This window comes from Haliotis cracherodii, unplaced genomic scaffold, assembly GCF_022045235.1.
Source record: "Haliotis cracherodii isolate W230 unplaced genomic scaffold, xgHalCrac1.p SCAF_15, whole genome shotgun sequence".
NCBI classification, from domain to species: Eukaryota; Metazoa; Mollusca; class Gastropoda; order Lepetellida; family Haliotidae; genus Haliotis; species Haliotis cracherodii.
Window position 1 is genome coordinate 4,909,092 of NW_027266270.1, and position 16,342 is coordinate 4,925,433.

The 16,342-nt window shown below is 41.0% G+C and overlaps 1 protein-coding gene across 1 annotated transcript in view; it reads right to left on the reverse strand.

Moving 5' to 3' along the window:
* The window catches only part of LOC139462186 (serine/threonine-protein kinase 38-like), a 92,247-nt gene extending 81,762 nt beyond the window's left edge, over positions 1 to 10,485 (reverse strand). The window contains exons 1-2 of the mRNA XM_071243741.1: positions 10,354 to 10,485; positions 10,026 to 10,177 (exon numbers count right to left, since the gene is read on the reverse strand). The gene's annotated coding sequence lies outside the window, so the exon portion shown is untranslated. The remainder of the gene's footprint in view (positions 1 to 10,025; positions 10,178 to 10,353) is intronic.
* Positions 10,486 to 16,342: the final 5,857 nt, after the last annotated feature.

A 16,342-nucleotide genomic window follows, 5' to 3' on the forward strand; every position in this document is an offset into this window, starting at 1 on the left:
CAAGCAATGGGGGAGATTGAGCCTTATGTCAGACACTGTTTCTACACTGAACATTATCGGAACTAACATAAGGGTAAGTACACACACAACCAGCTTGGCCACCTCGCGCTCCTCAATCATACTGAAGTACTGCTGATAAGCAACTGTAGTCAAATCTTTGAAGCATTTCTCAAGTTAAATAATACGTGCTGATAAGAATTAAAAGCCTTGTAACATTACAAGGTAGTTTAAACATATCATGTATCTAGGGAAGGGCGTCTTGTATCAGGTAATGTGTGTAACAGCCACCATAACACGTGGATATTTCTTGTCAGTTTTGTTCAAGGCTGATACTGCTATAAAACATCCACTGTAAAAAATTCTCACGTAAATTTACGACGAAATCACTGGCAGCATGGTTGCCTAACTTTTGTCGTGAATGGCGTCCTAAGCTGCTTGTGAATGAATGATGTTTTAATGACGCAAACAGCAATATTGAAGCTATATCACATGGCTTGTTAACATTCAAGTACGGGCCAGATGAACATGTGACTGATACTATGAGCAACCCCACATCACGGAGGTCACATGACATGCATCAACCAAGCAATCTAAACTCTAATCTCAGGGTGCCATTGTAGAAAACAACCTTAGCACAACAACTGTCATAAGTCTATGTTAAGGTATCGGAGTTACGGTCACCATAACGCTGATATCGCTTTGTACAATGGCAACCAGGGCCCACTTGCAGAAAGCAATCTCAGCACTTTGATTGATGATACTCCCATACTTTAACATAGGCTTACGATAATCTTACTGCTAAGATGGCTTTGTGTAACTGGGCCCAGATCTTATACTCTCATACAACATCTGGTTTTGTAAAGATCAAACAACATTGTGTGAAGATCAAACAACATCCATTGAAAATCGCATCAGGTGATCTCTGAGTGAACTTTGACCACCCAATGAAAGTAAAGGATGCATGGGTTCTTGAGCCAATCAGATGTCAGTATTCTAAAACAATTTGGCATCATCTCTCTACCACCTTGATTCAGAATTTGGATCTTTGCAAAAGACCATAAATATACCCTCCATAGTACACCCGTTTGAGTGACGAGTGACACTGTGATTCAGTTGTATTTGCCAGTACCAACTAAAAATAAATATAATGTCCTTATATGAAAGACACACGATATAACCAAATGCCAAAATCTATCCTGTTATACTTCCATCTCTGTTGCTTGCACTACTATTTGGTGTCCTATAGCATGTATAGGACACATGATTTATTTTGTCTGCATCCAAATATACATTTAGTGTCACATACACAAACATTCAAGCTATACTAATGCTGAATGTCAGTACCTTTAACCACAAAAGCATGCTTCACAAGACTAGTGAAGCAATCTACATGAGTATTTCCAATTACCGTACCTAACGGTCAAACTCGTCAAGACAGCTGGTTTTCAGCCAGTTACTGAGTATTCATATGATGAGACCCGGAAGATCCAGGTTAGAATAGGTCTTCAGCAACCCATGCTTGTCATAATAGGCGATCTACGGGATCGGGTGGTCAGGCTCGCTGACATGGTTATGCATGTCATCATATCCCAATTGTGTAGATTGATGCTCATGATGTCAATCACTTATTTGTCTGGTCCAGACTCAATTATTTACAGACCGCTGTCATACAGCTGAATATTGCAGAGCGCAGTGTTAAACAACAAACAAACAAAACATATTAGCTTGATGATGATGATGATATGATGATGATGATGGCATTAAACAATAAACAAACAAACATCATGTGATGAACAGAGCTTTCTTCTTTCACCTTTTATTAATAACTGACCAACCAAGTTGAGCTTCATCTGTCTGCTGCCCATTTCTGTGATCAGTACGGACACACGCCCCACACAGAAGTGTAACAAAACTGTCCACAGTGCTAAACATTATAATTAGCTTGAGAGGTACTGATAGCCCAGCAGGGTAGACAGGCACGGGTAGGCTGACATGATCCCTGCACTTGAAACCTGCTATTACCATTCAAACACTCTCGGGCAACAGTGAAAGAGAACCTGCACTAACAATTGAAGGACTCGTTCTGTACAGCAAACACAGTAACAAGGCTGAGTCACTGCCGGTTCTGGTATCGTAAGTTGTAAGGACAAGAACCGCGTGTGAAATGAAAGCGTCACGACACACGAGTCCCTTGCAGAACAGATGGATGTAAACACAAAACAGTCACGATCACAGTCACACCTACAGTCAACAGTAGTGACTGTATTGTCCTACACACACGTAAAACATTGCCCATTCACATGTCGACATTAGCATTATGTGGGGCAAAAATAGCACCATCAGCACGATCAGGCCACGATAACAAAACAATGTCCACAATTAGGGGGTACTGGGTCTTTTGAGGTCTCAGATGGTATTTGAATCCAGGAGAAAATACATCTTTAACTTGTAACATTAGGGTTATGACGAGGATCCTTTGATTTTTATGGTCCACCTGGGGAATCTGGGGTTGAAAAAGGTATTAACAACCTCAATGAAAGGGAAGAGGCAAACTTTCTGAATTACAACAGCATGCTTACGACCTAGTTTATGGTGAAATGTCATCCCGAGGGTTCAAAGTATTCTTCTTGATAGCGCATTTAAATTCCAAAGGGCACCTGTAATCATCTTTAGGAATGCCCTGTGGTACCCTTGAATAAACCTACTACCTTTCTATCCTTGTGTAGTCATCATCTATGTCGTCATCACTTCCTTGACATGATTGAAGATTCCATATAAATATTGTGAAACACTTCTCTACATTTACATGTTTACTACTCAATTTCAAATATTTCTATATGAAAAAAAAATACATCTGAAAACTTTACCATATATTAAAAAAGAAATTGCCAGACAACTATGGCACAAGGACATTTTAATGATTTTTTTTAGTCATTACCAAACATAAAAGACATCTTCAGGGTCATGGGTCATGGTCCACAAACGATCTTAGCGCTATGACTGTCGTAAGTCTATGTTAAAGTAGGGGAGTTACAATCTTCATAGCGCTACTGCTAAGAACGCTGAGTAGAATGGAACCAATGATATTTTTTTATAGTTGATAACAATGTCCTAGAAAAGGTGAGGTGAGGTGAAATTTGTCTCAACGTCGCATCCAAGATTATTGCAATTATATAGCGACGTGTGTGCGTGCGTGCTTGCGTGCGTGCGTTCGTGGCTGCTTGTACTAGTCCAGACTATGCCGATTTATAGTGATAGCTCACTGAGATACCATGCTGCAGTTTAACATGAACACCCCACTCAGACACAGTATACTGACTCCGAGCCGGCCAGTCCTTGTTTTAGCCCCTTAATGCCGAGCGCCAGACAGGGTAACAACAAGTACCATCTTTTAACGTCTTTTGGTATGACTCGAACTCCGGACCTTCCGCTCTCCCCGGGCGGACGCTCTACCACTAGACCACGGAGGCGGTCATGTCCTAGAAAAGGAACTCCTCTGAAACCATGTAAAATGGTGATGGTATTACATTAAGTATTGACAGGCCAAGACTCAAATCATCAGTAAACGCCTTTCATCAGAATTCATTAACCATCCAATATTGCGCTCATCAATCACGTGTGATTTTCCCTTGATTAGCACACAGGGTCAACAAGACGAACAGAGGTCAATAAGACAAGTCGGTCACTATCAGTCAAACACCAGAGATGGGTCTGCCCTCTAACTGGATAAAACTGTTCTATAAATGAGGTGGTTAGCAGGTCAAATATATCCTAAAGGTCAAATACAACTTATTTTTCTGAATTAAACTGCACTCAGAGCAAACAGGTCGAAGAGCAGTGTCATGTTTTTTCAGCTGGAGGGTCTTGTCTCGATGTATGAGAAAATATAAAAACACTCAGAAATATTGTAACATTTTAAAAGAACAAGTTCTTCCATTGAACTAAATTATCCTTGAGATTAAGACAAATTAAACGGCAATAAATTTGGTTCCAATTAATAAAATTTATCAGTGACTAATTACTTTCAGTTTCCAAAAAGAAATCGATAATGATGTGGGATATATGAGCCAAATGTATCAGTTTATCTTTACTATTTTGCAACTTTTGTTACCAGGCCCTCTAATTTTTGTCGGTCCAAACTTTCAACAACAAAAAACATATGAAAATCACCTGCTTATTATTTTTTCAAGAGCATGTTCAATGCAAATGATAAGATCAACATGTCATTCACACAAATTTCACAACTTTCCCTTTTTGTTTGTATATTTCAAGACGAAGTCGCTATAACTATATTTTTCAAAGCAAAGAGAAATGTTATTTCCTTGCACCAAACAAGGGGAAATCCTGATGATAACAGGAAAGCTGACTTCATTCGAAAAATATACTTATATGAATATTGCTGTTGTTTTGTTCAACAACAAAGATTTATTTGGTACTTTATTTGCCGGTCCACAGGGACTGGCAGTCACATGATTTACCAGTCCAAATCTAATTTTACCGGTAAACAAGAACACTGGTTATCAATTGCTTCTTCAAACCGAAATCAGCTGACGAACAATCAGTAAATGTTCCCCAATGCCTCACACTGCTGATAACAAAATCTCCAATTATATATCCTAATCAAATAATATCTTTCAACTCTTTCTTTCTGCTTGCCCCTATCATTACTGGCTGCGCAAGATGGCAATCACTGGATTGTCTGGTCGAGACTTAATTATTTATAGACTGCCCTCATATAGCTGGAATATTGCTAACGCAACATAAAACAAACAAACATTACAGGTTGATCATCCTCTTCATTTGTAACATTAACAGCATGACTGACATTTACTTGACAGACTTCACACATACGCCATTGCATTTACAGCGCAAATTCATAACTTCAAAGTCCAACATGTCAATATTACTTCCAAACTCAATTGAAAAAATAAAAATGTACACACAAAAAACAACATCCTCAACATCTGTTTTGAAAGAAATACTCTAAACATCACAAACAAAAACACTCCCATAAACCCATATACAATACTACACTACTAGATATATATATCTCCAACAGCTTCGTGCAGACCACATGACAATAGATACCCAAACTGTCAATAACCAGGTCATAATCTTGCAAACAAATCCAACATGTTTGACGTCAAATGAAACAGGAAAAGAGCGCTGTAGCATGCCCACCAAGCTAATGTGGCAATAGCTTATCCGTATGTGTGACCTAGCATCTCCCGGTACATCAGACTGTCAGCTGTGGATACAGCTGGCTTTCCTGACAACCACTAACACCTATACATAGTTGCTTGGTCATAATCCTGTATTTCCACTCCACACCACTACACCTATATATACAGCAAACCTGTTGCTTTAAAGCCTGGAGCTCAAAGCCATCTACTAGGGTAGACCGGACTTACAGGATGCAGGGTATAAATACACCAACTTTTCTCAGTGATGCAACAATCGTCTTAAGTTGATGTTAAAGTATGGGAGTTACGATCATCACAGTGCAACAACTGTCGTAAGACAATGTTAAAGTAGGGGAGTTACGATCATCTTGTAGGGGAGTCATGATCATCTTAGTGCTACAACTGTCGTAAGTCTATGTTAAAGTATGGGAGTTACGAGCATCTTAGAGCTATAACTGTCGTAAGTCTATGTTAAAGTATGGGAATTATGATCATCTTGGTGCTACAACTGTCGTAAGTCTATGTTAAAGTATGGGAGTTACGAGCATCTTAGTGCTATAAGTGTCGTAAGTCTATGTTAAAGTATGGGAATTATGATCATCTTGGTGCTACAACTGTCGTAAGTGTATGTTAAAGTATGGGAGTTACGAGCATCTTAGTGCTATAACTGTCGTAAGTCTATGTTAAAGTAGCTGAGTTACAATCATCTTAGTGCTAAAACTGTCGTAAGTCTATGTTTAAGTATGGGAGTCACGATCATCTTAGTGCTACAACATGATGTAATGATTGAAATTAAGCATACCTCAACAATATCCCAGGGTTTTAAAGGACACAGTTACGTGCCTCTAGTACACTCAAATGTATAGAATGGATGCAGAAAAAAACATGACTTCCCGAGGGATGCACATAATGTATTCATTGTACCCAATTCCTGACAAAGGTCCTGTAATTAAAGTAACTATCAAATCTTTCACAAAAATACATGATTTCATCAGCTTACAGGACGCTCATATTTCCTGTAGTGAACCATTAAAATGTATTATTGGGGACCCCTTGTACCCCTAGACTTGTAGGTCAAGGTAAAACATTGGTTTCCCATTGTTAAAAAACACTATCATGATAACAAGGCTGAGATATGGGGTACCGAAACCTAGTGCCACTACACTGTTACTCACCTGGGTATTTCGTCAACAGTTTAAAATGTCTGCCAGTTAACAAACTGTGGGCACTGATATTCAAATATGCCTTGCATAAATACTGCATGAGGATAAAAACTGATTTGAAGAAAATATCACATCATAATAAGGAAAAGCACACACGCCAAGTTCAGCTTCCTTCAGAGAAACGGGTGTTTACAGAGTCATAGAGGCAAAATCAAGCGAAAAGGTACAGTATATTGCAAAACCATCCAACCTGGATAAAATGTGTTGAGGCCCACTATTGACTATTCATATACTTAATTACACTTTGAACGAAAATGGCTGCGGAATAGTCATAAATGGATTTTTCACAATATGGCTGCTGTCATCATTGATGGGAATCATGTGAAGTTTCAGCATCATTTGTCCATTGGTTTTCAAGGTGATGAATGTCTATAATACAAAGCAACACATTTGGAAACAATTCAACAGCATGGTCAAATACAAGTGAGGGCCAGGTGAGCTTAATAATCATAACTGAAATTCAAGTGTTCAATATCAGGAGAAGATTGTTCTATTACAGTACAAACTGTAATACTGCAGCTGCATCATGCCATCCTGTCATTTCATGGGGTCTGGACCAGGCACAGTGGTTGATAACTTGATATCATGAGCAACAGTCTCCATCATCCACCTACTACAACACATTTTACCAGTCACTCATGTAAGGATAAGAACTTGGACTGGCCCGCTAGCCTAAGTCAGCTTTTCTGACGTTATAGATATCTGAAAAAGGTTATAAAATTTCCTGCTATTCAGGGGTGTGGTTCTATGTTATCACGATGCAAGCCAGTAACTGTTTCAGGTTAAGTTGGATCCCTGCACATGTATGTACTCACTAACATTATTCAAGTCTTTAGGACAAGCATGAAGTACTTGGGACCTACCCTGTTCTAGAAACGCTCATGGGGTGTTGGCCAATATCAAAATGAATTACTTAGAGGGTTGACCAACTAGAAGATGGAGTCTACAAAAATGACATAATCTTGAAAATGTATTAATAAAATATGTATGTACATACTGATGATGTATTAAATTCTTTACCATGCTTGTACCATTTGTACCAATACAAGATGTGTATATCTGACAAATATGTTACTAACACCAGTCAACCACTGCAGCCTGTTGCAAAGATTTAATTCACCTTCTTGGCAGTCTGGGGCAGTATATATCAGGATGTGCCCAGAACCTAGGTGTGTAGTTGATTAGAAATAGTAAAAAACTCTGGTGCACTACAATATGTGGCCTTAGATGTGATACACAATACATACGTACCTGTATCACAATACATGATACAAAATATATTTTACTTACTTAATAAATGAATAACCCGATCTAAATAGGGATAAATGCCAATAAACTGTGAGCTTGAAAAGTGACTCATGTCCAAAAAATCAGCTGTTTTAGATTCAAGGAAGAAACAGTATGTGGCCATTATCACTCATCTTTATGGCCATTGTGTTCTAATTCTGGCCTTATTGAGATACATTCTGTATCTTGACCAGTGTATTGAGGCTTTCCATATCAGTGAGTGAGTTTGGTTTAACACCGCTCTTAACAGTATTCCCGTTATATCACGGTGTGTCAGCTTAATGTGGGAGGAAAGCCCGAAGTGTTGCAGGTCTCAGGCGTTTACCACTTCGGTGAAACCCACGAGCACAGGTATGGTGTTGACAAACCTAGAAACATAATCAGGATGAACCGGGATTCGAACCCACAATCATAGGTTTCTGGCGTGTCCAAGGGACGCAACTTTGCACAGCGAATTGCGGCGCCTTAGACGACTGGGCCACCCGTGCCCCCCTTTCGATATCAATGCGCCCCTAGGATCAACTGCAAAGTTATGTTGTGTTCGGTGTAGATACTTCCATGTGTGCTCTTTGTTTTGTCACCAACAGTTAAAGTTAATTCAGCAGCTTAAATTTGGGTTGGTAGGTAATCGGACCAACTTGTTTCAGGCCCGGATAAATAAAACCATGTTACGCCAGAGCCCTTTGATAAGAATGATAAGTTTAACACTCATACAGTCACTGACAGTTGTTCAAAACACCTGTAATGTAGGGGACAACAGAACAGTAGTCTACTGTAAAAGGGTTTGATAAGAACAGGTTTTGATGACTTTCAGGTAAGATTTGTCACAGCTACAATCACTTCCTGAAACACATGTCTGAACATGATGAACTAAACCTCACAAGCAACAAAAATGACACATTTGCAAACTTCCCTGTCTGTAGCAATACATGTACTTGCTATAATTCAACACAACAAGGGATCAGAGGTCCATCAGTGCAGATAACAAAATTCATCACGGCTTTGCCCATAGCGTGTTAGAAAATGGATGAGAGCACTGTTAAAAATGACACTTGTTCCTACAGTCTGAAATATTATACCCAGGAATCATCACTGGAACTATGATCATATTAAAGGACTAATGAATGAAAAGAGTGAGTTCTTCAGCTGCACCACATCACAGAAGGAATTGCTGTCATCTTAGGGTACATAAATCAATACAATGTTTTTTCCTGTATCATTGTGGAGGTTGGTTAACTCTTCTTTTTTTCCAGGGGGAGCATGACAGGATGGGCACATCCTAGAGATGACGACATGTCAACACTTTTATTTCAACAGTCTAGAAACTTCTGATATAACTACCTATATTTCCCTTCTATTAGAAAGTACAAATATGTAGTAAATGTACTCAAAAGGTAAAAATACCTCATTAGTCGTATGAGTAAAGGGATAAAATCCATACCAGCACCTGTCATCTTTTGGAGCATTCCAAAATGCATCTTGACAATGAATACTGAATATTGTTACATCCCTACTATAGTGTTGCTAATCCTGGTGAAAGTGACTGATAAAATCTAATATATTCACTTTAATAGACCCCTCTGGAATGGTATAATATTGTCTTCTCATCTCTTAGATACCTGGCCTCTTTATCTTCATGGTTACAGTACTGTTTCTGAGGGACTAATTTACATGGTTTCTAAATGGGGATCACTCACTCACTCACTGTATCACTACATGTATCATCTAGCCAAGACCCACCCTCTATTCATCCTATATCACACAGAGTAAGTCAGACCTGTTGTTTTTGTAAGACAAAGCTCATAAAAAGGTTATCTGAGGTCAGGCATCCATATGAGGAAATATGGTTGTTTCAACCAGTCATTGACCTTCATCATACACCAAAAGAAACAAGAGACTACACACTTTACAAGTTATTTTTATAAATGATAAATGCTATTTTTTAACAGATAGCCTGGGTTCTTCGACAGTGCATCAGCTGATTACTGATGTCATTGGTATCAATACCGTCTAACATGTGACTATCGTTCGTCGTTCAATTAACTCGTAACCATGCAGAAAAGCTGAATAAATCACCATAGCAGTAGTCTGAAACTTTAACTATTTCCTTTTTCTTTTCGTTGAGTTTCATCGATGACTGTAACAACATCCGTCTCTAACAAAACAACCCCAATCATGATACTGTCACGATAAATAGGCTATTTGTACTGACATAAACAGACGTCAGACGTACTTGGCAGCGTGAAGACAAGATGATTACATTAACTTCAAAAATAGATAATGACTCTCCCCAAATGCAACAAATAACAAATGTAAAATTTTCTAATCTTACCCGGGCCTTCAGGAGTTTGTTCTTAATCCTCCAAATTTCAGCGGTTTGCAGAGTAATCCTTCATACAACGGAATTCACACCATCGATAAATTTGTCACTCCAACACAAATGAATACTGAACCCAATCACGTTACCGGAAGTGAGGTCCGCCGCTGGAAAGAAAATGTAGTGCAATTAAATAATGAGGCAAACACGAAAAACGTGCTTTAACGCAGTCAGTAAGATTGTAACTAAATGCACATGTCCAAACTACTACTGAGTTTTCTTTACTAAGGAGCATATCCACATGAAACCAAGCCGCGGTCTGTTCTTGTGTATTAATACTCACCGTTGAATAAGTCTGTCAAGGTGCACTATATTGAAATATTAGGCGGTAAATGGTGACCCAAAATAAACATAAGGGTTTAAGAAGAGTGAATTATGTGGAGCATCTCGGCAAGCGTGACCTGAATTGCTTATTGTGTCTTGGGTAACAAAAGTTCTAACTATCCAGTTACCTGTCTTTTCTATAAACTGTTTTCTAAGCAACTACCTTTCCTGGTAACATCTGCAGGTGCTCGAAGTCAGTGAGCAAAGTAGGGGTTACAACCGACTCCTTATTTCGAGGCGTATTTTAGCCCTGCGTGTCAAGGTGTTCATTAATCAAGTGTTCATGAATTGTGTATTTGGCTATATTTCGGCAGTAACATGTCAAGTACAGCACTCCATGACGTCTGAATATGTGTTTCAAACTACAGCGATCATTATTAATCAACACGTCATAAATCCTCTAATTTCATATTTTATACCAACTTTCGGCCCAACAATTCTTATATGCTGGGGGCATGTCATAAACAATTTGTTATTTTTAAGCGTAAAGTGTCAAGGGCAGCTGTGTATTGGTCAATCAAGTAGGTATCAAGGCATATCCAAACTCCGTTCTTCAATAAACAAAACTGACGTTCAAGCTGTCGCCTTAATGATCGTTAATTAGTTGATTAATTTATCAGTTAATGGCCTGCATTGTAAACAAGTGCCCCCGGTCCCCTAGGTCAGTCAAGTAGAACAGCTGGGGTATTTCGTCACACAATAAAGAGCAGGACCTAAAAACATGTAGATTTATCACGTGTAGGTTTCATTTGATATGCTCCTGCTTGAGTGAGTGGGTGATTTAACGCCAGTTTTTTTTTCAGAAACGTAACAGTTTCTGGTTTCGTTAAATGCAATAAACCAGAAGTTTATCCGTGAAATTGTATGTTTTCTTATTTACTCAATAACTTCTAGAATGCCAATCTGTTTCTAGTTATTCTTCGGTGTTTCAGAAACCCACGAGCACGGGTATGGTGCTGAGATATCTGGAAACATGATTAGGACAAACCGGATTCGAACCCACGACCGTTATTCCTGCCCCTGCAAATAAGAGAGAATGTCAGTGAGTGAGTGAATTTAAGCCGCATCTGCAATATCCCATCTTTTCGCGGCTAGAAAAGAGAATGATGGGTTCATGAATCCAAATCCGTTAACTGTTGAAATCATTAATGAGTTTCTTTTATTTCAAGGATATTTGAGTTGTATCACTGACAGTTACAAAGTACTTTGCCTGTCCCTGTATTTAATTAACGGAGAAAAATCCTTTCTACTCGGCCTGGGACGAGTCCAAATTTAGTACCCGGGTACCCAACCCCCCATTACCCGACCCTACCCGGGTACCCACTGTAGGTCTCAAGAGTTGGGAACACAATGTCTAACTGGGAATAGTTTAACTGTAGCCCTGGCAATAACTGTTTAGATACATGTATGAAACCAGAGACCATATAATAGATATATGGTCTATTATGAACGATAAAATCATGCGTACACTGAAGTTGACTGAAGCTTGATCTTTCCTCAAACATATATACATGTACAAGTCAAAAGGAATGTGTGCACCATCATAAAAGAATGGGAACATTATCGACTAGTGTAACCACTGAGCTCTAATGAGTTTTTGTCATTAAACAATATGTCTCGTGGCTAACCACGGGTCCGGGTGGTACTGTGGGTACCCGGGTCCTACTCAGGACCCACCCTACCCGAGTTACCCGTCCCAGCCCTACTCTCCACTTTATCAGTTATTATCCTATTGTCAGGGATGCATGTATTATTGGACCCGTGAAGATCCGGGGTAGAATAGGTCCCATGCTTGCCAAAAAAACCGACCATGCTTGGCTTAAGAGGCGACCAACGGGATCGGGTGGTCAGGCTCGCTGACTTGGTTGATGCATGTCATCGTATCCCAATGGCGTGGATCCATGCTCATGATGTCAATCACTGGATTTTCGGTTCAGACTCGATTATTTACTGACCGCCGTCATATAGCTGCACTATTGCTGAGTGCGGCGTTAAACAACCAACAAACAAAGCATGTATAATTGACTATTAACGTTGTGTAGGGACCACCTCATATGAATAGGAGGGACCGGCATAGCCCATGTCTCCCTACTGGGAACTGCAACACTTAATACATGATGACGGGACACACCTTTCTGATTTATACTTTTGATCCAGAAGGTATAATTATCTTACTGTCAGTTTACACCTTTATATTGTTGCTTTCATTTTAGCGCAAGGAACGTAAAGAATGGAGGCTGACCTTACCCATAACGGCCCAAATATGTGCATGGATTAATTACATCGTGTCAGTGACCCACTTTAGTTGAAGTCAAAAGGACTCCTCCTTTCTCCCCCCCCCCCCCCTCCCCCTCCCCCTCCCCCTCCCCCACACTCACTCCCGAAAGGTGCCCGAATCGCACGTAAAATCTCTTATTCTCTTGACATAGGTCCACGTTCGTCATGATACGAACGCAGCTCCAATGAGGGCCCAAATACCACCAACACCTTGTCCTGTGTAGGATGAAATCTAGTTGTGAAAACACACACACACACACACACACACACACACACACACACACACACACACACACACACACACACACACACACACCCAAGCCTCCCCATCGCCCATTACTGGGAAGTGTCACGCCAACAGGAGTATATATGAAAACGACTATTTGTTTTTAATTTTAGATGGATGAGTTGATGTTTTCAGTATTCAATGAAACACAGGCTAGTTACTGTTAATTTACTCTGCCAAAAAAAAGACATGCAAACGTTATACTCTTCAAGAAAAGAAAAAGAAACGCATCTCCTGCCCATGAAGAGACGAGTATGCTAATCACATCCTGGGGAATGGTAGCCCACTCAGCCCGCAACGCAAAAGCCAACTGCTGCAACATCTGGGGTTGTGGTTGACTTCGGCGTAGAAGTCTATCCAATTGATCCCACAGGTGCTCTATCGGGTTCAAATCCGGGGATCTGGAGGGCCAGGGGAGAACATCAACGTTGTTGTTGTGTAGACCGGCTCTTGTGATCCGTGCTGTAAGCGGTCGAGCGTTGTCTTCCCCACACCGTGGCCGTTGGCTGCAATGGGAGGACGTGTGGTAGGAGAATTTCGTTGATGTATCTTTGAGCCGTAAGACTGCCCTGGATATGGACTAAACCTGTCCTGCCTTGGTGAGAGATAGACGCCCACATCATAACGCTACCCCCACCAAACCTGTCCACTTCCTGTACGCAGTTTCAGGCGTAACGTTCTCTCCAACGTCTGTAGACCCGTGCTCTTCCATCCCCTCGACGGAGGAGAAATCTTGATTCGTCGCTGAACCAGACATCTCTTCATCACAGTTAAGGCGATACCCTGTGTTGACGACACCAATGCAGTCGTTGTTGACGATGTTGTCGACTCAATATGATGCGTCGAACAAGGACGTCTTGCTCGTAGACCTGCTGCTCTTAAACAGGTTCGTACGTTCTGGTCGGAGATTCTGCGCTGTCCGGGTATTTGGGATGCGGTCGAGGTTGCTGTGGCCGTCTTGCACGTAGGTGGCGCAGTCGGATGTAGCGATCTTGGGCGGGGATGGTTACTCTTGGTCGTCCCGACCTTGGCCGATCACGTGTTGGCCCATGCTGTTGAAACCTACCCTATAGCCTCGTGATGAAAACCCATGCTACAGCTGATCGGGATTCCCCTGCCTGCAAGCGTTGCTTCTTTGCACTTCTGTTAATCTTGGCATGGTGTTGAACTGTCGCTGTTCGATTGACACAGATGCCAGGCAGTCAAAAACCCTGCACGTTAATGCCGTTCATAGTGCTGCTGCACGTGGAGTCCGTGCAGCTCTATGGTCATTTTGTTAATGCACTGCGTGCGTTTTTCGGAATCGTACGTGTTTCCCGACTAATGTCCTTGTTGTGATCATTTTTATCCTGGAAATTTGTCACTGACACTATAACGCATTAAACCTCTTCATTTTGCACCTCTTGGACCGCTAATTTTGCTTATATGGCCCAAAATATCCGTATTGCATTTCTTTTTTTCAAGAGTATATTTTAGATATATAATTTATATATATGAAGGGCTTCATGTGTCAGCTTTGAGCTATCAATTTTTCGTTAACGATGACCAGTGGTGTTTTCTCCTGCCCTCAAATTCCTCCCTACACCATAATACCCCCTCCACCATACAGCACGACCTCCAGAACATGCCGTTGTTCGTTCTCCCTTCAGCGCTGAACAGACAGAACCGGCTTCCATCAGCGAAGACGACCCACTTCCAGTCACGTCGCTGCCAACGACGTACAGTCCGGGCCCATCTCAATCTCTAACGACGATGTTGCGATGCCATTAACTGTCCTCTGTAAGGTCTGTAAGCCCGAATTCCTTGAGCCCTGAGTCGCCTGGCCACTGCCTGTCTACTAGCCATATGCCCAAAAGCAGTCGTTGCTGATGACGTCACTGTCAGGAATCGATTCTGGAGATGCATAGTACGCAAGTACCGGTCCTCATTGTGCGTAGTTACCCTGGGTCTGCCTGTCCTTGGCCTTTCTGATGTCTGTCCGGTCTGCATGTAACATTGCATCAGGTTAGTAACAGCAACACGGGAGCAACCGAAAGTTCTAGCAATGTGGGCATGGGTGGCTCCCACCCGTATCATATCCAGGGCTCGCTCGCGTTGTTCGGGTGTCAGCCGTGGCATTTCTGCGATGGTTTTGTATCAGCGTGATGTCAGACATGCCTTCCGTATCATTTATAAATGCAATTTTACTAGAGCTGGCGGGGTACACCCATCCCTGTTGTTCAAACAGTTTTCAGACCCGTGAAGATAGAGTAGAATAGGTCTTCAGCAACCCATGATTGCCATAAAAGGCAACTATGCTTGTCGTAAGAGGCAACTAACGGGATCGGATGGTCAGGTTCACTGACTTGGTTGATGCATGTCATCGTGTTTTGTGTGGATCAATGCTCATGATATCAGTCACTGGATTGTGTGGAGTTGAGTTCCTGAAGACAATTCTAACCCGGATCTTCACGGATCGAAAATAGAATTAAGCTGTAATGCACTGGACATGCTTTCGATGACGTCTGTTGTACTACAGATAACATTGTGAAATAAAAAGGAGGTACTAAAGCATCACTGTTTGAACATTTTCAAGTTAAAAGAAACGATTGTTGTTCTGATGTGGCCTCGCGTTACTAAATAATGCATAGTCGCCATTCACGTCAATTCAAATCGCATGACTGCTCAAAAGGACATTTTATTAATCAAGTGAAATATTTAGAATGATTAGATATGTACGTTTGAAGCATCTATTTCCTTCTGTCTATTTTTAACCCTCAGTACAACGGAGCTAATTACTCCAGATCGTGGAATTTAGAATAGCCATGTCCCCTGTAAGCTCTCCTGGTCGTACGAGGCGACTTAATATATCGGATGGACTGACACAGTTATTTAGAGGCCGTCGTATGTGCGGCGTTAAACAACATAGTTTGGGGAGGGTCATACGAAACGTAAAGTGTTGTCAAACAATTGGTAGTACGTCCGAAATATTGGGGAAGGTTCATCGTGTTTGTAACGATCGTCAGTCAATTAATACATTGTAGGACCCTTCAGTCTATTGTTTTTCGTAAGATAAGATTAAATTTGATATCTCAAAACGACTTTTATGGTCAAAGGGAGATAATCGCGTGAGGTTTACTAACTTTGTCCAGCTCCTCACCCGTTAGCCGACCCCTCTTTGCCATAGCGATTTGTCATGATACCACGGCCCAGTTCCACAAAGTGATCTTAGCTCCATGGTGGTCGTAACTCCCATACTATAACGTAGGCTTAGGATAGTCGTAACTTTAAGCTTGACATAACGGGTTACCTATCACTCGCTGGATGCATGCTGAAATAAAAGTCGCCAAGGTTTGGTGTACCTGAACATTGAATCTTATTGTTATGATCCGAACCTTTTTTTTTT